Below are 24,920 nucleotides of genomic sequence, written 5' to 3' on the forward strand. Positions count from 1 at the left end.
AGGGATGTCATGTCGTACCCGATGATCATATAATACCTCTTCTCACTGACCTACATAACTCACTCCACATAGGGACTCAACCCCTCCTGCACCTTCTCAGGACTTTTCTATACCACCAGTCTCTGACAACACACACACAGACAATAAAGCAGGCTTGCTCCATCTGCTCAGCTACCAGTACCCAAAGTGGCCTTCAGACACATACAGAAACTCACTAGTCCCAGGGACAACTACCAGGGGAAGATAGCAAATTGATTTTACTCACATCCCCCCTATCAAAAAGGGCAAATATCTTCTGACCCTGGTACATACCATCACAGGGTGGATAGAGGCATTTCCATTTACATCAGAAGGAGCAGCCTCTGTAATTCATATACTCCTAACTGAGATCATTCCTCAATTTGGGCTCCCACGATCCATCCAGTCCAATAATGGACCTGTCTTTGTTTCCCAGATCACCCAACAGGTAACAGAAGCACTCAACATACAATGGAGCCCAGCCCAGAGGAAGGGGATTCCTGGCCACCATCCATCTCACCACTCCTGGCCCAGAGGTAGGGGCTTTTGAGCCACCATCCCACAGCTGCTGGCCCAGAGGAAGGGGCTACCAGACCACCATTCATTCCACCACTCCTGGCCCAGAGGAAGGGACTTCCGGACCCCATCCATCCTGCCACTCCCAGCCTGGAGGTAGGAGCTTCTGAGCAACCATCCATCCCACCCCTCCTGGCCCAGAGGAAGGGGCTTCAAGTCACCGTCCATCCTGCCACCTGTGGCCCAGAGTTAGGGGCTTCTGAGCCACATCCCACCTTTCCCATCTTAGAGGAAGGGGCTTCCATGCTGTTGTCCTGTCACACTGATCCCAGCCCAGAGGAAGGGACTTCTGAGCTGCTGTCCCACTGCACCTGGCCCAGAGGAAGGGGTTTCCAGGCTGCTGTCCATCCCACCACTCCTAGGCCAGAGGTAGGGGCTTCTGGGCCGCCATCTGTCCCACTGTTCATGGCCCAGAGGAAGGGGCTTCTGAGCTGCTGTCCCACCTCTACCAGCTCAGAGGTGAGCCACGCAGGTGCCAACAACAGGCCCCCCCACACCAGGTTGAAAAGAAAAGACATGTAAATAAGTCTGAAAACCAGACTTCCAGATCACCTACAGCAACCTCAAAGGGAAATGAGATGGAGCACTCTGATATTCAACCACCTGGACCCACTGAACTGGCAACAAAAGAGGATCTGGAAAAAATGAAATTGGAAATAATTTCTCAGATAACAGCAGAGATTGGGTTCATAGTACAAGACATGATTAATAAATCTAGAGAGGAGCTGAGGATCATGATGGAAACCCAACATAGGAAACAAATGGAATCCATAAAATGGATGCAAATAGATTTCCAGGAGATCAAAAACTCCACTGAATGTCTACACAGCAGAATGAACCAATGTGAGGACAGAGTTTCAGATATAGAAGATAAGATTGCAATTAGTGACAAGGAAAAGAAAAATTGCTTCAAAATTGTAAGGGAACATGAGAAATCAAACCAGAAACTGCTAGATGATGCAAAGAAGAATAACATAAGACTGATTGGAGTCAAAGAGGAAAGAGGAGAGACTGCAAATGACATAAAAAAAAACTCTTCACAGTGTGGGACTACAAAACCTTATAATCTTAGAATTCTTGTAGCCCTGACTGCAATTAAATGTGAGCTAATGATTAAGAAGCTTGTTAGTTCTGAAAAGCTAGATAAAATTTGTAACAGATATAGAGTTTTAAAGGTAAATTACTCAACTCCTTGTTTGCCCGGAGATTGGACGTTCCCAGACCCACTATCAGTACGTGACAGTTGTGACCATTAGTGTGTGTGTGTCTGTCCATCAGTACGTGACAGTCGTGACCATTAGTGTGTGTGCCGACCATCAGTACATGACAGTCGACCACTAACCCTTGTTTCTTTTCTCTTAAAATCTACATGTTAACCTCCCCCTCAACCCCCTATAGAAACAGCCCCGGACTCTGAGCCAGTTGCCTCTCTAAGCTACTTTTCTTTGGGAGTGCTGTCTGGCCAGACTAATAAAGGTCTGTTTTACTTTCCAACTTGTCAGGTGTGTTCCTTCCCGGGTGTTCATTGCTGCAGTCAGCTCCTCAGAGGGTTTGATAAGGCCCTCAGTCTTACATTTTGGAGGCCCCAGCGAGATCCCCAGGCAGGAACCCCGATTCAGCCGAGACTCTATAGCGGGATCCAGCAGGAGACTCTCAGGCACAGACCTCAGAAAACCTCCGGATGTAAGTTTTTGTGGCCGGTTGCAACCGTTTGTTAAGTCAGGAGTGAGGTGGCTGATGAGCCAGGGAGCCTCCCCTGACCCCAAGGTTCCTGACGAGGAACAAGGGAAGATTTAGTTTCACTTTTGTTGTGACGCCTGTTCGTCCTGTCATTCATTCGTTAGTGTTCTGTCCGTTGTGTGTTTAACCTTGTATTTCTTTCTAAACTATCAAGGGCAGAGATGGGCAGATCCTGCTCCAAGGTTACCCCATTAGACTGTTTTCTTACTAATTTTAAATTGGCTTTTTCCCCTGAATAGGAGGACAAATATAGGGTTAAATTTTCTCTTGGAAAACTTCGCTCCCTGTGTCAATTGGAATGACCAGCTTTTGGAGTTGGATGGCCAGCAGAGGGCTCTTTTGATCCTAGCCTCTGTTGGGCTGTATGGAATAAGGTCACTGGTCACCCTAGTCATCCTGATCAATTTCCTTATATAAATATTTGGGTCCAGGCTTGTCAGGAGCCTCCGGTTTGGTTGCAGCGTTGTTCCCTGTGAACAAACACTCGCATTCTGTTATGGCCCCAAGAGAACCCCGAGAGGCCAAAGCCCGGGCTCCCAAGCCAGTGCTCTCACAAGATCCTGACCCCTTAGATCTTGTCATAAGACCTCCACCCTATGTGGAGCCATCCTCCTCCTCTGATAAAGCTGGCCCTAAATCTCGAAACCCTTTCTACCCTCCCTTTCCCGAAGAGAAAAAAATCTCCAGATTCTGTAACCTCCCACACGTGAACAGGGGCTGCTTATGGTCCCAGTAGGGCTCCCACTGAAGGGACTGGTTTGGTTCCTCTTTTACCTCTTTGGGAAATAGAACAGGGTCATTATGTCTATATCCCTTTCTCTACCAGTGACTTATATAATTAAAAACATCAAAATCCCTCTTTTTCAGAAAAATCTCAGGCTTTGATCTCCCTCCTAGAATCTGTTTTTCATACACATGACCCAACCTGGGATGATTGTCAACAACTTCTCCAAGCCCTTTTCACCTCTGAGGAGAGAGAAAGGATCCAAGAGCAAGCCATCAAGTCAGTGTTGGGAAGAACAGAGGGCCCACTTGATGAACAACGACGAGCCCGTATTGAGGCACAACTTCCTTCCACCCGTCCCCCGTGGCAAGTTAATTCCTCAGGTGAGAGAAAAGCTCTCCAAAACTACCATCAGCATCTCCTAGCTGGCTTGAAGGGAGCCACTCAAAAGCCTACCAACTTGAACAAGGTAAGTGAGGTCCTTCAAGGGCCTGAGGAATCCCCTTCTGCCTTTCTGGAGCATCTATTAGAAACATACCGTACGTATACTCCAATTGACCCAGATGCCCCTGCAAACTGACAGGCAATTAATTTGGCATTTGTTACTCAATCAGCCCCAGATATTAAAAAGAAATTACAGCAGATGGAAGGATTTGAGGGAAAAAATTCTAAAAAGTTGATGAGTGTGGCAATGAAGGTGTTTAATAATAGGGATCCTTTTGATGACAAAATGGCTAAAAAGATAAGAAAAACAAATATTACAGGCTTAACAGATGGAGGTTTCATCCAAAAGAAACACAGAGAAAGTAAAAAAAAAAAGGCAGATGTTTCAGATGTAAAAAGATAATAAAGGGGGGACTAAAACATGGGACAATCTCTTTTAGCCCAAGCAGGCCTACAGTGTTAAAATAAATGCTACAAAAGATAGTTAAATATATGGAACTTAAAAAACAGATAAAAAATAACACCCAGACAGCTTAACAAAAAAAAAAAGTTCTCTCCCTTGAGATTTTAATTAAAGTTGACAACTTGGAGCCCTGTGCACTCTGTTTTGTGGCCGAACAACTGAGCCTGGGAGCAACTCAAGCTCCTGCTCCATGACAATCAGCTGCCTGTGAAAACTGTCTAGTTTTGGTCTTGCAACAACTGCTCACCAAATCTGCTGCCTTTCACAGAGCGGACTCACCTCTCAGATAATGTGACTTTGTTACAGACAAACCCCAGTGCTTCTGCTCTGGAAGAGGTAAAGCTGCCTCTCTCTCCACTTGAGTTGCAAATGCATGAAGAGATCATGAGGAGAACAGCTTGGCTTCAAGGCACTGGAAGGTGCAGGCTGGGTGCTGTGGTCAGACTCAAAGAGGGTCAAGCAGGGCTTACATTCAGATTAAAAAGAACTAAAATAATAATAATAATAATAAGTAATGGATTAAAAACAGCTAGGAAAGCTCTAAAAAACTTAAAGCAAAATAAAAAACACTTCTGGCTTTGAGAGCCAAGGCCAGCGCTGTGTTATCAGCCTGATGTGGCTACAAAGGTCTGAAATCCAAAACAAAGCCAGAAAAACTACAACTGTGCTCTACCAGACATCAAGAGATTTTACAAAAAAAAAAAAAAAGAGAGACACTTTAAAATTTTAACAGCTAAAGACAAGTTTGTTATAGAAGGTTTGTAGTAAGTAAGACAAAAAAAAATTTTTAAAAGCTATAAGTAAAAGAGATATACTTTTGGTATGAAAAGATTTTGTATTTTGTCTTGTTAAAAAGATAAAGAGAGATATACAAGACCAAAAGGCCTAAGTACATCGAGAAGGTGTGCGAAATGATTTATCAAAAAAAATGTATGTTTGCTTGTTGGTTTCAAGTTTGTTATAAAAGGTTTATATTTACAGACATAGAGACTTAATGGACCAGGCCCTCCCCTGCACAGAGGCAACGTTATACACTGATGGATACAGTTTTTTTTCATGATAATGTACGGTATGCTGGAACAGCGGTGGTCAACCAGGACCAACAGGTAAAAGGGGAACAAGGGCTACCTCAAGGGACATCAGCGCAGAGGGCTGAGCTGATTGCTCTAACTAAGGCTCTGGAACTGAGAAAAAAAAAAAGATAAATATATTCACTGATAGCCGTTATGCTTTTGCCACCGCCCATGTACAGGGGAGATTTATCAAAATAGAGGGCTGCTGACCTCCGAAGAAAAGAAAATTAAAAACAAGGCTGAGATATTGACATTGCTACAAGCCATCTGGTTGCCTTGAGAGGTCGCCATCATCCAATGCCGTGGGCACCAAAGGGGTTTAGCCCCGAGGTGATTGGTAATAATGCTGCTGATCAGGCAGCAAAACAAGCTGCCCCAAAATCAGTGGGGAAACAAATGGTTCTGCTCCCCACACCAGTACTCCCAGAAAAACCTAAATACATGGATAAAAAAGTAGCAGAAATAAACAGGAGACACTGGACTCGAGGAAGACATGGGTGGTGGACGACCAATGATGGAAAGGTGGTGCTCCCAGCTGCTGTAATAGATATGTTACTGTGAGAACTACATGAGTCCACCCACCTTGGAGAGAAAAAAATAATGGCTGCCCTGCGACCTCATTTCGTCAGCACGGGATTAGCCCAAAAGGCCCAGGACATGGTCAGACGATGCCCCACCTGCCTCAAGGTAAATGCTAATCGGGTAACTGGGCCCCCTGGGGTCTGACACAGAGGACTAACTCCAGGAGAACATTGAGAGTTGGACTTTACTAAAATAAAGCCTGACATGTATGGGTACAAATACTTACTGGTTTTTGTGGACACTTTTTCAGGATGGGTAAAAACATATCCCACTAAAAGGGAGACAGCTAAAATAGCAGTCAAAAAGCTTTTGACAAAAACAGTTCCCTGTTTTGGTTTACCCTTAGCTCTGGAGTCCGACAATGGTCCGGCCTTTATGGCTAAGATATCTAAATTAATTAGTAATATCCTTGGAATAAAATAAAATCTACACTAAGCCTATAGGCCTCAAAGCTCAGGACAGGTAGAAAGAACAAGTCGCACTTTAAAGGAGATTCTGACTAAATTATGCTTGGAGACTGAACTAGGTTGGGTAGAGCTTCTCCCTTTTGCCCTCCTCAGAACGAGGTGCACTCCCAAGCCTCCCCTCAATCTGTCCCCCTTCCAGATTGTTTATGGACGATCTCCCCCAATCATTCCACTAGTAGATGTAAAATTAAAAAAAAAGATTTCCCACCTTCAACTACTTAAATCCTTAAAAACATTTAATCAGCTTCAGTCAGAACTACATGATAAATTACAGAAGACAATGCCTAGTCTCAATAAAAAACCTTTACAACCTCTACCCTATAAGCCAGAAGATTTGGTTTTTATTCGCAGGTTTGATTCCAAGACCCTGGAACCACTTTAGAAGGGACCAGTTCCTGTTGTCCTGTCGACTCCTTGGACAGTAAAGGTAGCCAGACATTCTGCCTGGATACATCACAACCATCTAAAGGCAGGACCCCCCGCAGACATCACAAAGGACAAATAAAAGGTTACCAGCCAACCAGGTGACCTAAAACTGAGACTGGAGTGGGCTAGAGGTGTTTCACATTCATGATAATGTTCTCTGGGACACTGGCAGTTTTGCCCCCAAGAGGACTAGATCATACAAAAAATGTATAGATTCAATTGACAAACTCCCTTAATCTGTCCAAATTCTGTCTGAATGTTAATGTAAATTTCCATTATGTGCTGAGAAGCTGTCTTATTCTGGTATACACCTCTTTAAAATTAATACGACCCTATACCCTGTTCAAAAACTTCCCAGAAAAGAACCTTACTTATATAGATAGTTATAACTGGGGACATGCTTCATGTCATAAACCTAAAAATGCTGTCAAATTATATACACCCAAGGTAATCATGTCAAATAAGACTCCATGTGCTATGTATAAAAATTGTACAACTAAGTGTCTGAGGATAAAACAATCAGAAGAGATGCCCTGCCATATAAAACAAAAAATTGTATATAACAATTGCCATATCTCCCTGCCAATAGGGTGGTTTTATACCTGTGAAGGAATAACCTTCAATTATATTCCAGCAAATTTAACCAAGACCCATTGCTGCTTGAGTCGTCTAGCTGTAGTATTGCCAGATAGAACTGATTTGATTGTGCCTAATAGAGCTAAACGTTGGTCACCTTACACTGTGCCAAGATGTGATGATGATGTAGGTCTGTTAACAGATGCTAAAGTAATAACTATGATAACATCCTTTGTTGCCCTGCCTTCCATAGGGGTCCATGCCGAAAGAACAGCGCAAAAATTAACGTACAAGGTGGTCAAAGGGTTAAATACTACCTCAACAGCTTTGACATTAATTAACCAAGAGTTACAGGAACAGAGACAGACAATCTTAGATAATAGAGCAACAATAGACTATTTGTTGCTCTTCCACCACCAAGGTTGTAAAAGGATAAAAAATATGTGTTGTTTCAATCTTACCGATAATAGTCCAAAAATCAAAGAAAAGGTAAAACAATTAAAAGATCTGGCTCAAAGAGTACATGACGAAGATGACAGGGATTTGTTCAAATGGCTAACTAAATGGTTGCCCAACCTAAAATGGTTAAAACAACTTTTTCTTGTCATCATAGTTGTATATATATGCTTATTATTGTCATGTTGTTGTATACAATAGATGCCTGTATTTATGCGTAAGATTACTTAGGTTATAAAAAAAATCAGTGGAGAATGTGAGACTACAAAACCTTGTAATCTTAGAATTCTTGTAGCCCTGACTACAATTAAATGTGAGCTAATGATTAAGAAGCTTGTTAGTTCTGAAAAGCTAGATAAAATTTGTAACAGATATAGAGTTTTAAAGATAAATTACTCAACTCCTTGTTTGCCCGGAGATCAGACATTCCCAGACCCACTATCAGTATGTGACAGTCATGACCATTAGTGTGTGTGTGTCTGCCGACCATCAGTACGTGACAGTCGTGACCATTAGTGTGTGTGCCGACCATCAGTACATGACAGTCGACCACTAACCCTTGTTTCTTTTCTCTTAAAATCTACATGTTAACTTCCCCCTCAACCCCCTATAAAAACAGCCCCAGACTCTGAGCCAGTTGCCACTCGAAGCTACTTTGCTTTGGGAGTGCTGTCTGACCAGACTAATAGAGGTCTGTTTTACTTTCCAACTTGTCAAGTGTGTTCCTTCCCAGGTGTTCGTCTCTGCAGTCAGCTCCTTGGAGCGTTTGATAAGGCCCTTGGTCTTACAACAGAAGTAATGGCAGAAAATTTCCCAAGCAGGGAAAAAGAACTTGACATACAGATAAGTGAGGCATATAGGACTCCAAATAGCCTTGATTAAAAAAAATCTACACAAAGGCATATAATTGTTAAGATTCCAGAAACTCAACAGAAGAACAAAGTTCTACAAGCAGTTAAAGAAAACAAACAAATCACATACAAAGGAAAGCCTATCAGAATCACAGCAGACTTCTCAACACAAACCATCAAGGCAAGAAGAGCTTGGAGTGACATATTCCAAGCCCTAAAAGAAAACAGCCTCCAACCCAGATTGATGTACCCTGCAAAAATATCTTTCAAAATTGATGGAGAAATAAGATGCTTTTGTGACAAAGAGCACCTTAGGAACTTCATGAATACCAAACCAGCACTACAAAAATTTTACACAATATCCTAGGAACAGACAATGAGAATCACAACCCCAGGACACAAAGGAGAATGAACCCATCTGGAATGACAAGAAATTAAATGTAAAGGGGGAGAACCCAACAAAAAGAAAAAGTCATGACAATGATAAGTCAATATGTTTCAGTTATAACCGTCAATGTTAATGGTCTCAATTCATCAATCAAAAGAAATAAATTGAGTCACGCAGAACACACCAAATCAGCCCGCTGCAGACAGAGAGGTCTGCAGAAGCCATACCAAGGTCGTGAGTCAGATGGAACACGCGAATCAGCCCATGCCCAGGCAGCAATCCACTGGACATGCCCCCCCACCCCTGCTCCTCTGGCCTCTTTCTGTACAGCACCTGGTTCCACACTACAAAGACACGGAGGACACCGGACCACCAGACCACTGTACTTGGTAAGCTGGAGTCATCTTCACCTCCCTTCAGAACTGGGACTATCTTCAGGAGAAGGGCAGCTGGAACCTGCAATACAACTCTTCAGAGTTCAATCCTATAGGAGAACAGGGAGCTCAACTTGGGACTTGCAGCCAGAAATCTGCCTGAATCTCATGGGTCTGCAACTAGCTTGCTGAGACTCACTGACTTATATCTGCACACTGCTACCTACATTGTCTATTGTGACAGCAGAGACATACCCTGAAAGAGGTCCTCCATCTTCATTATTATTTTTTATTCCCAAAATTAGTATTATTAGTTTGTGTTTTTTTCTTTTCTTTTCTTTGGCTCCTCTTACCTTTAATTTTTTTCCTACTGTTTGCAAATATTTGTTTTTCTCTCCTTTTTTTTCTTTTCTTTTCTTCTTTCTTTTCTCTTTCCTTTCTCTTTCCTTTATCTCTCTCTTACACTCACTCTCTTGCTCTCCCACATTGTTCATCTTCCCTTTTTGTCCCTGTTTTGGTCCTCATTCAGAGTTCTTTATTTTCCTATTATTCTCTTTTTCCTTCTCACCTGTGTCCTCTGGCCACAGTGCTAACCTTCCCCTATCCTTCTTCCCATCTCTCCCTCCCTCCTCAACCCCTTCTAACTCCCCATCCCAAAGGGTAAAGTTATTATATTGAAGAGTTTATTCACTATATGTTGGATTGGTCCTCGATCTCGATTTAATTCACACAGCTAAAGGTGATAGATTAATAACTATCACAAAATGTCATTTTTGAAGATTACTTGATGCAATGGTGTTGCTGATTGTATCACTTGGGCTAAGGTGTTGTTATTGATCTAGTCAATGAACCTTCCTAGTATAAGAAAAATGAGATAGCCTTAGAGTCATTAGAGACTCAAAACTTAAAGACCAGCTGTATCTGGAAGACACATCTGAGAAACAATCATTCCATAAGGGTTCTAATTACAAGAAACAAAGATACCTACAATAAGGAATTTCAAACTATCACCCAGGAGCTAAACCAAGGACAGTGCCAAAAACAAAAATGAGAAGACATTTAAGCAAGGCACAAACTCAGACTTCCACCCCACCAAGGGTAAATCCTGGGGGAAATGAGATGGAAAAGTTCCATAACCAACCACCTGGATACCCTGAACTGATAGCACAGAAAGTAACAAAACAGATGAATGAGGCTCTAGAAAAATTTAAAGCAGAAATAATCTCCCAGATATCTACAGAAATGGTGAGCAGAGTGAAAGACATGATTAGAGGAACTAGAACAGAAACAGATAAAAAATAGAAGAGCTCAGAAACATGCTGGAAGCCATGAATACCCAGCATAAGAAAGAAATGGAAACCATGATCACCCAACATAAGAAATGGAATCCATGAAACAGATTCAAACAGATATTCAGGAGACCAAAAACTCCATTGAAAGTATCCGAAGCAGATTAAGGGAATGTGAAGATAGAATATCAGATATAGAAGACAGGATTGTGGTTAAGAACCATGAAAATAGAGATTTTGAAAAATAGTAAGGAACCATGAGAAATCAATCCAGCAGCTGCTAGATGATGCAAAGAAGAATAACATAAGACTCATAGGAGTCCATGAAAAAACAGGAGAAAGCACAATTGACATTAAAAAATAATGTTGACAGAAGTAATCAGAAGTAATAGTGGGAAACTTCCCAGACAGAGGTAGAGAATTGGACATACAGATAAGTGAGGCTCTATATGCCTCAACAAGCCATGATTTAAAAAATCTACACATAGACATATAATAGTCAAGATCCCAGAAACCCAACAGAAAAACAAAATCCTACAAGCAGTTAGAGAAAAGAAACAAATCACTTACAAAGAAAAGCCCATCAGAATCACAGCAGACTTCTCAATACAAACCCTCAAATCAAGGAGAGCCTGGAGTGAAGTATTTCAAGCCCTAAAAGAAAATAACTTCCAACCTAGACAGTTGTATCATGCAAAATTATCTTTCAAAATCGATGAGGAAATTAGATACTTCCACGACAAAAGAACACCTGAAAAATTTCATGAACATCAAACCAGCACTACAAGCAATTCTAAACAATATCCTAGAAAAAAAGCAATGGAAGGTAACGACTGCATGAGGCCCAAGGGAGGGAAGCCACCAGGCAAGGTTAAACACTAAAGGGAAAGGGGGGAAAAATAAGAAACAAAAGAGTGAACAAAAGTAAAACATCATGACAAGGATAAATCAATATCTATCAATTATAACCCTCAATGTTAATGGCATCAATTCACCAATCAAAAGAAATAGACTGGCAGAATGGATGAAAAAGGAAAATGCAACAATATGCTGTATACAAGAAACACACCTAACTCAAAACAGACTCATAGACTGAAAGTAATAGGAAGGAAAACAGTTCTCCACGCCACAGGAACCCAGAAGAAAGTAGGGGTAGTAATCTTTTTTTTTAAATTCTTTTATTGGTACACTTCAGGTATACAACACAGTTACATTTCTCAATGGGAACTTGTACTTTTACATGATGCATCTTGGTTCTTATTTTTTCCCCATTCCTAGCCCTCCCTTCACCCACTCCACCCTTCCCTATTTACAAAGACTTTATTTCCATTTTTTCCATTTCTCATCATTTTTCCTTTCCCGTCTTTCCTTTCCCCTGCCCCTCCCACTACCCCTACCCCTACCCCTTTGGAACTTTTCTTCCTATTTTGCATTATTGATTATTCATCCTAATCATTGGTACATTTTAGGTACAATATAATGACATTCATGGTTAGAAATTTGCAACTTTACATAATCTCTCTTGGTTCTTATTTTTTGCCCTTGTCCAGCACTCCCTTCAACCCCTCCAGTCCTCCCTACTTACAAAGATTTTGTTCCTATTTTTCCATTTTCTCATATTAATTTCATATCCTTCTTTCCTTTCCCCTACCCTTCCCACTTCCTTCCCCTTTACCCCTTTTCTTCCTATTTCAGATTACCTATTATATATTTTAATCCTTATTTACACTTTCACTTTCTCACACCAGAAAAACTATTTGGTATTTATACATGTGTGTCCTATTTATTTCACATAAGAGTATCACCTCAATGTGCATCCACTAGCTATAAATGTCTCTAATTTCTCATTTTTTATGGCTGAGTAGTACTCCATTTTATTTTTAAAAACCCACATTTTCTTTATCCAGTATCCAGTTGATGGGCATTTGGGCTGTTTCCAAGTTTTAGCTATCACAAATTGTACTGCTATGAACATGGTCGCGCATATATCACTGTGGTATGATTCTTTTAATTCTTTGGGGAAGATCCCCAGCACTGGAATAGTGGGGTCAAATGGGACTGCCAGTCCTAGTTCTTTGAGGTATCTCCATACTGATTTCCACAGTGGTTGCACCAGTCTACACTCCCACCAGCAGTAGAACAGTTTTCTTCTTTCCCTACAGCCCTGCCAGCATTTGTTATTGGTGGATTTCATGATAGCAGCCATTCTTTCTGGAGTGAAGTGGAATCTCAGCGTTGTTTTCATTTGCATCTCTCGAATGACAAGTGATGTTGAACATGTTTTCATGTATGTATTTGCTATTTCTACTTCTTTGTGTGAGAAATGTCTGTTCATTTCAGATGCCTAGTTTTGAATTGGGTCTTTAAATTTGGGAGGTCTGATCTTTTTAAGTTCTTTATAGATTCGAGGTAGTAGACCTTTGTCTGAGGAAGAGCAGGTGAAGATTTTTTCCCACATTGTGGATTGTCTCTTCACACTGCTGGTGGTTTCTCTTGCTGTGCAGAAGCTTTTTAATAAGAAGAGATCCCAATTGTTGATTGTTTGTGCTAGTTCACGGGCAACTGAACTTTTGTTCATAAAATCTTTTCCTGCACCAATGTCTTCAAGGGTTCTACCTAAACTCTGTCCCAACTGGTTCAGAGTTTCTATTTTAATATTTAGATCTTTAATCCATTTTGATTTTAGTTTAGTGCATGGTGAGAGATATAGGTGTAGTTTTAATCTTTGGCAAGTTGAAACCCAATTTTTCCAGCACCATTTATTAAAGAGGCTATCTTTCTTCAAGTGAGGGTGTTTGGCTCCTTTATTGAAGATAAGGTGGCTGAGTGTGCCTGGCGTTGTTTCTGCATCTTCTAATCTGTTCCACTGTTCCTCAGGTCTGTTTCTTTGCCAGTACCATGCTGTTTTTATCACAGTAGCTTTGTAGTAGAGTTGCAGGTTGGGGATTGTGATACCCCGTGCCATATCTCTGTTACCTAGAATTGCTTTTGCTATTCTGGGTCTCTTCTTGTTCCAAATGAATTTTTGGATTGTTTTCTCAAGGTCCATGCAGTATGCTGCTGGGATCTCAATTGGAATTGCATTAAATCTATATAGCAGTTTTGGAAGTATGGCCATTTTCACTATATTGATCCTTCCTACCCAGGAGCAGGGGATGTCTGTCCATTTTCTGATATCATCTTCAATCTCTCTTTTCAGAGTGCCATAGTTTTCAGAGAAGAGGTCTTTGATTTCTTTCGTTAGGTTGATTCCTACATATTTCAGTTTTTGGATGCTCTTGTGAAAGGAATTATTTGCCCTATTTCTCTCTCAGTGAGTCTGTCATTGGTGTAGAGGAAAGCTATTGATTTACGTGTGTTGACCTTGTAACCAGCTACTTGACTGCATTTCATTATTAAGTCTAGAAAAATTTGGTGGAGTTCTTGGGGTCTTCTATATAGAGTATCATGTCATCTGCAAATAATGACAATTTGAGTTCTTCATATCCTATCTGTATTCCTTTTATTTCTTTCCCTTGTCTAATCACTGTGGCTAATGTTTCCAAAATTATATTGAACAAGAGTGGTGACAGTGGACATCCTTGTCTTGTTCCTGATTTTAGTGTGAAGGATTTCAGTTTTTGACCGTTTAGTATGACTTTGGCTGTTGGTTTTTCATAGACGGCTTCTATCAGTTTGAGGTAGAGTCCATCTATTCCAATTTTTTGTAGGGTTTTTAATCATAAATGCATGTTGGATTTTGTCAAATGCTTTTTCTGTATCTATGGAAATAATCATATGGTTTTTGTCCTTGGTTCTATTGATATAGTGTATTACATTGATTGATTTTCATATATTGAACCATCCCTGCATCCTTGAGATGAATCCCACTTGATCAGGGTGTATGATCTTCTTTATGATCTTCTGCATTCTGTTTGCCAATATCTTAGTAAGGATTTTTGCATCTATGTCCATTAGTCAGATTGGCCTATAGTTCTCCTTTTCGGTTGGGTCTTTCTCTGCTTTGGGGATCAAGGTGATGCTTGCTTCCAGGAATGAATTTGGGAGTATTGCTTCCCTTTCAATTCCATTGAAGAGTTTAAACAGTAGTGGCAGTAGTTCCTCTCTAAATGTCTTGTAGAATTCAGCAGTGAAGCCATCAGGGCCTGAACTTTTCTTAGTTGATAAGTTTTTAATTACATTTTCAATTTCATTGGTTGATATTGGTTTGTTTAGAATTTTTAGGTCTTCATTCAACTTTGGTAATTCATATGTATCTAGGAATCTGTCCATTTCTTCTGTGTTGTCCATCTTATTGTTGTGTAGGTTCTGGAAGTAGGTATTGATGATCCTCTAGATTTCTGCTGGGCCTGTTATAATTTCACCCTTTTCATTCCGAATTGCATGGATTTGGGCCTTTTCTTTCCTTTTTCTGACAAGGTTGGCTAAAGGTTTGTCAATTTTGTTGATTCTTTCAAAGAACCAACTCTTGGCTTCATTGATTTTTTTGTATCATTCTCTTAGTCTCCATTGCATTGATTTCTCCTCTGATCTTTATAATTTCCTCCCTTGTATGAGCTCTGGGGTTGTCCACTCTTCTTTTTCTAGAAGCTTGAGGTTCAGCATCAGGTTGTTTAATTGGGCTCATTCTGTTTTCCTAATATGCATATTCACTGCTATGAATTTCCCTCATAAGACTGCTTTCATTGTGTCCCATAGATTCCAATATATTGTATTGTCATTGTCATTTAATTGAAGGAACTGTCTGATTTCTTTTTTAATTTCCTCTGTGACCCATTGGTTATTCAGAAGTGTGTTGTTCAATTTCCACATGTTTATGAAATTTTTTGAGTTTCTTTTGTTGTGGATCTCCAATTTCATCACACTATGGTCTGATAATATACAGGGGATAACTTCAATTCCTTTGCACTTACTTAAACATGTTTTATGTGTGAGTATGTGGTCTATTTTGGAGAATGACCCATGTGCAGCTGAGAAGAATGTGTATTCTGATTTTGTGGGGTGGAAGACTCTGTAAACATCTGTTAAGTCCATTTGTTCAAGAGTTCGATTGAGTTCTAGTATTTCATTACTTAGTTTTTGTCTAGTTGATCTATCTATTTGTGATAGTGGATTGTTGAGGTCCCCCACTACACTTGTATTAGTGCATGTATGACTTTTCATGTCCGTTAGTATTTGTTTTATATAGTTGGGCACATTAGTGTTTAGTGTATAGATATTTATGATTGTCATCTCTTCCTGTTGGATTGTGCCCTTTACAAGGATGCAGTGTCCTTCTTCATCTCTCTTAATCTGTGTTGGTTTGAAATCTACTTGATCTGCAAAGAGGATAGCTACTCCTGCTTTTTTTGGGTTCCTGTTGCATGGAGTATTGTTTTCCACCCTTTAACTTTCAGTCTATGAGTTTCCTTTTGAATTAAGTGTGTTTCTTGTATGCAGCATATTCTTGGATTTTGCTTCTTGACCCATTCTGCCAGTCTATTTCTTTTGATTGATGAATTGAGACCATTAAGGTTGATAGTTATAACTGAAATGTATTGACTTGTCATTGCCATGACATTTTCTTTTTGTTGGGTTCTCCCCCTTTACATTTAATTTCTTGTCATGCCAGATGGGTTCATTCTCCTTTGCATCCTGGGATTGTAATCCTCAATGTCTGTTCCTAAGATATTGTGTAAAATTTTTTGGAGTGCTGGTTTGGTATTCATGAAGTTCCTAAGGTGCTCTTTGTCACAAAAGTATCTTATTTCTCCATCAATTTTGAAAGATATTTTTGCAGGGTACATCAATCTGGTTTGGAGGCTGTTTTCTTTTAGGGCTTGGAATATGTCACTCCAAGCTCTTCTTGCCTTGATGGTTTGTGTTGAGAAGTCTGCTGTGATTCTGATGGGCTTTCCTTTGTATGTGATTTGTTTCTTTTCTCTAACTGCTTGTAGAACTTTGTTCTTCTGTTGAGTTTCTGGAATCTTAACAATTATATGCCTATGTGTAGATTTTTTTTGATCAAGGCTATTTGGAGTCCTCTATGCCTCATTTTTCTGTATGTCAAGCTCTTTTCCCCTGCTTGGGAAGTTTTCTGCCATTTCTTCTGTGAAGAGTTTTTTTATGTCATCTGCACTTTCTCCTCTTTCTTCATTGACTCCAATCAGTCTTATGTTATTCTTCTTTGCATCATCTAGCAGCTGCTGGATTGACTGCTCATGTTCCCTTATAATTTTGAAGCAATTTTTCTTTTCCTGGTCACTAATTGCAATCTTATCTTCTATATCTGAAATTCTGTCCTCACATTGGCTCATTCTGCTGTGTAAACTTTCTACAAAGTTTTTCATGTCCTGGAAATCTATTTGCATCTGTTTTATGGATTCCATTTGTTTCTTATGTTGGGATTCCATCATGTTCCTCAGCTCCTCTCTAGATTTATTAATCATGTCTTGCACTAGGAGAACAATTTCTCCTGTTATCTGAGAAATTATTTCTGATTTCATTTTTTCCAGATTCCTTTTTGTTGCCAGTTCAGTGGGTCCAGGTGGTTAAGTATCAGAGTGTTCCATCTCATTTCCCTTTGGGGTGGCTGTAGGTGATCTGGAAGTCTGGTTTTCAGACTTATTTATGTGTTTTCTCAGTTTGACATGAGTGGTGGGGGGTGCTGTTGGCACCCATGTGGCTAACCTTTTCTGAGCTGGGAGAGGTGGAACAGTTGCTGGGAGTGGTGGTGGGGATGGTGGCCCAAAGCCCCTTCCTCTGGGCTGGGAGTGGGGGGACAGAAGGTGGCCCAAAAGCCCTTTCCTCTGGGCTGGGAGCAGCGGGAGGGATGGCGGCTGGGAAGCCCCTTCCTCTGGACCAGGAGCAGTGGGACAGGGGCTCAGAAGCCCCTTCCTCTGGGGTGGAAGTGGTGGGAGGGATGGTGGCCAGAAAGCCCCTTCCTCTGGACCAGGAGCAGTGGAACGGTGGCTCAGAAGGCCCTATCTCTCCTCAGAAATTATTCTTAAGGGTGCTAACATAGAATTAAGTCTTAGTTGCAGTTATATTCAGGGTGTTATGAGTGAGTTTACCATTAGAAACAGACAGGAGAGAAGCAGAAAAGGATGACTTGTATTGACTTGACCTCAATGGATTGGGATTGGACTGGAGTGGGTGAGGTAAAAGACTTTCACTGAAACACAGCAAATGTTCCTGCACTTGCATGGAAGATAGTGAGTGGTCTAAATGTTAAATCAACATCTCTTACTTCTATTTCAGTATCTACACTGTTCTGACATTTTGAGATGATCCAGATGCCTTTTCTTACAGCAGCTTTCTGAGACTGCCAGCTACGTCATCTGAATCACCAGCCAAACAGTATCATTCCCTACATTACTTACAGAAGCTTTCCAAAAGAAACAAAAATTCTTGTAAAATCATTTTTCAAGTAAATATTTAAAATCAAACTGAGAGCTAATAAACATCTGCTGAGTGATTGAGGCCAGCAAACATTCCTACTTAATCATTGAACTTATGTCATCCTTTTATTGAGGAAAAGTATTTCTAATGATTTCTTGCAATGTTTGTATCTTTTTAAACATCAGTCTTTTAAGAATCTTCCACTTGCCCCCAAAATGCACACATTTATTGTGCTTGAAGACTTCTAACTCTGGCTGTATTTCTGCTATCTGTGCTTTTCTTGGTATGAAATGTGTCTAAGCATAAAAATTACAAAAATACAGTGGTGTATTAGCTACATTTCTTGTTCCTGAGAAAAAAATACTGACATTCAATGTTAAAGGGTAAAAGGTTTATTTAGATCATAGTTTGTAGAGGTTTCAGTCTGTAATTAGCTGGCTCCAAGGCAAGGTGGCATGGCAGACAGGACTTGCAGAGGAGAAACAGCTCATGGCAGCCAGAAGGTAGCAAAAGCAACAAAGGAGCAAGGGGATATTAATGGCATCTTTCTGCACCTTTTATCTTATCCAGACTATTGGGATTAGGGTGGTGCCAAACCAGTCAGTGCAGTGGTTTAGTAATCGCAAGCCCTTAACCTCAGCATCACATACTTAAGATTCAGCCACTTCTGAAAAAGACACCTATGACTATATGAGGCTTTGGGGACATATAGACTCACCAAACCATAACATATACCATGATAATAATAGGCTGGTTTAAAAATGAAGATAATCCAAAATGTTTCAATCCAGGCACTTCTTGAAACTCAAGAGAAATATTACACATTTTTACACAGAAAAAGGAAATTTTTTTATTACTGTGTTAAAATATGTAATATTTCTCTTGAGTTTTGTTTGGAGTGAATAGAGAAATGTTCCCTTAACAAAATCAAGTATGTTTAATGTGACAAATATGAAGTTCAAATATGAAATGCAGGAACTATTCTTGGAAAAATGTTTGCAACTTTTACTCATGAAAGAACATCCTGGGTTAGGCAGCCTTAGTAGACTATTACAACTGCCTAAGATATGACTACTTTTTGTTGAAAATATTGTGGCAGCTTTCAAAATAAAGGGATTGGATGGAATGAGCTTTGACTGTACCACCATAGATGGATAAATAAGACATGGTACAAACACCCAAACTGTGCATCTCTCAAATATATAGAATATATATGTTTGCAAAAAAATTATTTTCACTCTAGAAGTTTGCTGTGCACTATCATGTGTTAAATAGAGTCTATAATCCTGGAAGTAGCTTAAAATTTTTAATATGTTAAAGTAAATTTACTCATGGTGCTTTTCCACTTTTTTCTCTAGATGTGTAAAAAGAGCTTCATTCTAATCTAAGGAGATAGAGCTATCTCCAAAAGGGCTGTTTCTCTGTTGCTCCACATTCTGTTTGACATTGTGGAAAGGACACTGGAATTAAATAAACAATCTCCATGAACTTTAAAAAGCCACTCAACCACTCTGAATATATTGATTCTTTGATTAAAGGGTTTATTTTACCAATACAGCTTTATCACCATTAAATGGGATGGTGGAATTGAAAGAACTTTACCAACTGTGAAATTTCATGGAAATGAATGGAAAGATTAATTACATTGTCAGAAGAGCTGAAGGCTATAATAACAATAGCGCCCCCAGCCTCTGGCCTTTTAGCTGTGCAGCTACTTGGTTATACACTGCAGAGGCACAGGGGGACAAAAGCCATTGTCTTGAGCTCCAGAAGTGAACAGGAGAGTGCCTATCTCAGGCCCCCTGATGAAAACAAGCCCACTGAAAAAGTGAAGGGAATCTCTGCCATAAAGGCCCACCAGACCACTGTGATTGGTAAGTTGGAGGGATTATTAGCTCCCATCGGAAACTGGACTTTCTTCAGGGGAAAAGCAGCTGAAACCTGCAGCAGAAACTTGCAGAGTGCAACCCTGCAAGAGGACAGGGAGCTCAACTTGGGACTTGCAACCAGAAATCTGCCTGAATTTCATGGGTCTGGGACTAGCTTACTGAGACTCATTGACATATAACTGCATACTGCTGCCCACGTTGTCCTTTGTGACAACAGAGACACATCTTGAAGGAGGTCCTTTATTTTTTAAAGGTGATAAATTAATAACTACCACAAATTGTCATTCTTTAAAAGGTATTTGATGCTATGGTGTTGCTGATTGTATGACTTGGGCTAAGATGTCATGATTTATCTAAACAGTTTTCCTTTCTGGTATAATGAAAATGAGATAGCCTCTGAGTCATTAGAGACTCAAAACCTAAATACCAGCTATATCTGGTAGACACCTCTGAGAAGCAGTCATTCCATAAGGGTTTTAAATAGACCAACAAAGATACTTACAATAAACAACTTCATAATATCAACCCAGGAACTAAACCAGGGACAGTACCAAAAACAAAAATGAGAAGGCATTTAAGCAAGTCACAAAACCAGACTTCCACCCCACAAAAGGCAATTTCTGGGGGGAAATGAGGTGCAAAAGTCTGATAATCAACCACCTGGACACCCTGAACTGATAGCACAGGAAGTACAAAACAGATGAATGAGGCTCTAGAAAAATTTGAAGCAGAAATAATCTCCCAGATAACTAGAGAGATGGTGAGCAGAGTGAAAGACATGATTAAAGGCTCTAGAACAGAAACTGATAAAAAAATATATGAGCTCAGAAACATGCTGGAAGCCATGAATACCCAGCATAAGAAAGAAATGGAATCCATGAAACAGATTCAGATATTCAGGAGATTAAAAACTCCACTGAAATCATGCAGAGCAGATTAAGATTATCTGAAGATAGAATATCAGATATAGAAGACAGGATTGCTATGAAGGACCATGAAAACAGAGATTTCTTAAAAATAGTAAGGGACCATGAGAAATCCATTCAGCAGCTGCTAGATGATGCAAAGAAGAATAACATAAGACTGATAGGAGTCCATGAAAACACAGGAGAAAGTACAATTGACATAAAAGAACTATTCACAGAAGTAATAGTAGAAAACTTCCCAGACAGAGGAGGAGAATTGGACATACAGATAAGCGAGGCATATAGAACTCCATCCAGCCGTGATCAAAAAAAATCTACACATAGACATATAATAGTCAAGATCCCAGAAACCCAACAGAAGAACAAAATCCTACAGGCAATTAGAGTAAAGAAAGAAATCACCTATAAAGAAAAGCCCATCAGAATCATGGCAGACTTCTCAACACAAACCCTCAACTCAAGGAGAGCCTGGACTGAAGTATTTCAAGCCCTAAAAGAAAATAACTTCCAGCCTAGACTGTTGTATCCTGAAAAATTATCTTTCAAAATCGATGGGGAAATTAGATACTTCCATGACAAAGAACACATGAGAAATTTCATGAACACCAAACCAGCACTCCAAACAATTCCAAGCAATATCCTAGAAAAAGGCAACAAAGGTCACAATTCCATGAGGCTCAACAGAGGGAAGCCACCAGACAAGGTGAGAAACTAAAGGGAAAGGGGGAAAAAGAAATAAGAGCCAACAACAGTAAAACATCATGACAAGGATGAATCAATATCTCTCAATTATAACTATCAATGTTAATGCCCTCAATTCACCAATCAAAAGAAGTAGACTAACAGAATGGATTAAGAAGCAAAACCCAGCAATATGCTGTGTACAAGAAACACACCTAACTCAAAAAGAAATTCATAGACTGAAAGTAAAACGATGGAAAATGGCTCTCCACAAAACAGGAACCCAGAAAAAAGCAGGGATAGCAATCTTACTTGCAGACAAAGTAGATTTCAAACCAAAACTAATTAAGGGAGACAAAGATGGTCATTACATCCTTGTGATGGGAACAATCCAAGAGGAAGAGATGACAATCCTAAATATATATGCACTAAATATGAATGCCCCCAGCTATACAAAACAAATATTAATGGATATGAAAAACCAAATAAGCACTAATACAGTTGTAGTGGGGGACCTCAATTCCCCACTATCACAAATAGACAGATCATCTAGACAAAAAATTAACAACGAAATTCTAGAACTGAACCAAACTATTGAACAAATGGACTTAATAGATATTTACAGAGTGTTCCACCCCACAAAATCAGAATACACATTCTTTTCAGCTGCACACAGGTCAGTCTCCAAAATAGACCACATTCTAGCTCACAGGACATGTCTAAGTCAATGTAAAAGAAATGAAATTACCCCCTGTATATCATCAGACCACAGTGCAATAAAATTGGAGATCAATAACATGAGAAACTGCAAAACTCCCACAAACATCTGGAAATTGAATAACACCCTCCTGAACAACCAATGGGTCACAGAGGAAATTAAAGAAGAAATTAGACAGTTTCTACAAGTAAATGATGATGCCAGTACAACATTTAGGAATCTATGGAAGACAATGAAAGCAGTTCTATGTGGGAAATTCATAGCAGTGAATGCCCATAGTAGGAAAACAGAGAGAACTCAGATAAATAATCTAATGTAGAACCTCAAACTCCTAGAAAAAGAAGAGAATAACAAACCCAAAGCTCACACAAGAGAAGAAATTATAAAGATCAGAGCAGAAATCAGTGCAATGGAGACTAAGATAACAATACAAAAAATTAATGAATGAAAGAGTTGGTTTTTTGAAAGAATAAATAAAATCGATAAACCTTTAGCCAACCTTATCAAAAAAAAAAAGGAAAGAAAAGACTCAAATCCATGCAACTAAGAACAAAAAAGGGGAAGTCACAACAGACCCAGCAGAAATCCAGAGGATCATCAATACCTACTTCGAGAAACTGTACTCTAATAAAATGGAAAACACAGAAGAAATGGACAGATTCCTGGATACATATGAATTGCCAAAGTTAAATGAAGAAGATATAGAAATTCTAAACACTCCAATTACAATGAGTGAAATTGAAAATGTAATAAAAAATTTGTCAACAAAGAAAAGCCCAGGTCCTCATGGCTTCACTGCTGAATTCTACAAGACATTTAAAGAAGAACTAACACCATTACTCTTTAAACTCATCAAGGAAATTGAAAGGGAAGCAAGGCTTCCAAATTCATTCCTGGAAGCAAGTGTTACTTTGATTCCAAAACCAGGGAAAGATCCAACCCAAAGAGAGAACTACAGGCCAATCTCCCTAATGAACATAAATGCAAAAATCCTCAACAATATACTGGCAAACAGAATACAGAGGGTCATCAAGAAGATCATACACCCTGACCAAGTCGGATTTATCCCAGGGATGCAAGAATGGTTCAATATTCATAAATCAATAAATGTAATACACTATATTAACAGAATCAAGGACAAAAACCATATGATCATCTCAATAGATGCAGAAAAGGCTTTCAACATCATACAATGCTCCTTCATGATAAGACTTTGAAGAATATGGATATAGAAGACCATACCTGAATTTTGTAAAAGCTATTTATGACAAGCCAATAGGCAGCATCATAATAAACAGGGAAAAACTAAAAGCCTTCCCCTGAATTCAGGAACAAGACAAGGATACCCACTATCATTCCTTCTATTCAAAACAGTACTTGAAATATTAATCAGAGCAATTCAGCAAGAGAAAAAAATAAAAGGGATACATATAAGAAAGAAAGAACTCAAATTATCATTATTTTCAAATGACATGATGCTCTACATTGAAGACCCAAATAACTCCTCCAAAAATTCTTAGAATTAATAACCAACTTCAGCAAAATAGCAGGATACAAGAAGAATACTTCAAAATCATTACCATTTTCATGCACCAACAATGACTGGGTTGAGAAGGAAATTATGGAAACAAAACTATTCACAATAGCTCCAATAAAAATGAAATATCTAGGAATTAACCTAACCAAGGAAGTGAAAGACCTCTACAAAGAAAACTACAATACTCTGAAGAAGGAGATTGAAGAGGATGTCAAAAAATGGGAAGATATCCCCTGCTCCTGGATAGGCAGAAGAAATACCATCAAAATGGCCATACTGCCAAAACTGTTATACAGATTCAATGCCATCCTAATCAAAATACCAACAGCATACTTTATAGATCTAGACAAAACAATCCCCAAATTCATATGGCTCAAGAAGAGACTCCAGATAGCAAAAGTAATTTGGGCAATAAGAGCACAGCAGGTGGTGTAGTAATACCTGACTTCAAGCTATACTACAAAGCAATTACAATAAAAATGGTATGGTACTGGAACAAAAACAGACAAGTGAATCAATGGAACAGAACTGAGGATACAGAAACCTCCCCAGACATATTCAACTATTTGATTTTTGACAAAAGGTCCAAAAACATATGTTGAGGAAAAGACAGCCTATTCAACAAGTGGTGTTTGGAAAACTTGTTATGTGTTTGAAGAAGAATAAAATAAGATCCTTATCTCTCACCAGATAGTAAATGAAAATAAATTTTGATCAAAGATCTAAATATTAGAAAGCAGAAACATTAAACCTACTGTAAGATAAAATAGATAAAACACTTGAAGATGTAGGTACAGAAAAGGATTTTCTAAATAGAATCTCAATCACACAAGTAATAGCAGAAAGAATCAATAAATTGGATTACATCAGACTAAAAAGCCTCCATACAGCAAAAGAATCAATCAGTAGAATGAAGAGAGTACTTATAGAATGAGAAAAAACATTTTCCAGCTACTCCTCAAACAGAGGACTAATATTTAGAATATTCAAAGAACTAAAAAATTAAACTGCCTAAAATTAAAGACCCTGTTAAGAAATGGGCAAGAGAAATGAACAGATACTTCACAGAGCAAGAAATAAAAATGGTCAACAAATATATGAAAAAATGTTCAACATTTCTGGCCATTAGAGAAATGCAAATTAAGATTCTACCTTACTCCAAAAAGAATGGTAATCATTAGGCAGTCAACAATTACAAATGCCAGCCTGGCTGTGATGAAAAAGGAAGCCTTCTGCATTCTTGGTGGGAATGCAAACTAGTACAACCTTTATGGAAATCAGTACAGAGATTTCTCAAAAAACAAATTAAAAATTTCATACATCTCCCTGTTTGGTATCTTCC

General features: G+C 39.3%; 1 long non-coding RNA gene across 5 annotated transcripts; it reads left to right on the plus strand.

Annotated features, from left to right (window-relative positions):
• The first annotated feature begins 1,650 nt into the window (after positions 1-1,650).
• Positions 1,651-24,615, plus strand: LOC110347578 (uncharacterized). Of its 5 annotated transcripts, none has more exons than XR_015446427.1 (4): positions 1,651-3,441; positions 4,947-5,071; positions 5,218-12,734; positions 17,687-24,614. It is a non-coding gene; the product is annotated as an uncharacterized LOC110347578 (long non-coding RNA). The 5 variants fall into 5 exon arrangements; XR_015446424.1 differs by having other exon boundaries at positions 4,947-5,725; positions 6,439-12,734; positions 17,687-24,613; XR_015446425.1 differs by having other exon boundaries at positions 1,651-2,277; positions 3,202-3,441; positions 4,947-12,734; positions 17,687-24,611.
• Positions 24,616-24,920: the final 305 nt, after the last annotated feature.

This window comes from Heterocephalus glaber, unplaced genomic scaffold (assembly GCF_053883595.1).
Source record: "Heterocephalus glaber isolate CG9 unplaced genomic scaffold, H.glaber_assembly_v1.0 deba00001688, whole genome shotgun sequence".
NCBI classification, from domain to species: Eukaryota; Metazoa; Chordata; class Mammalia; order Rodentia; family Bathyergidae; genus Heterocephalus; species Heterocephalus glaber.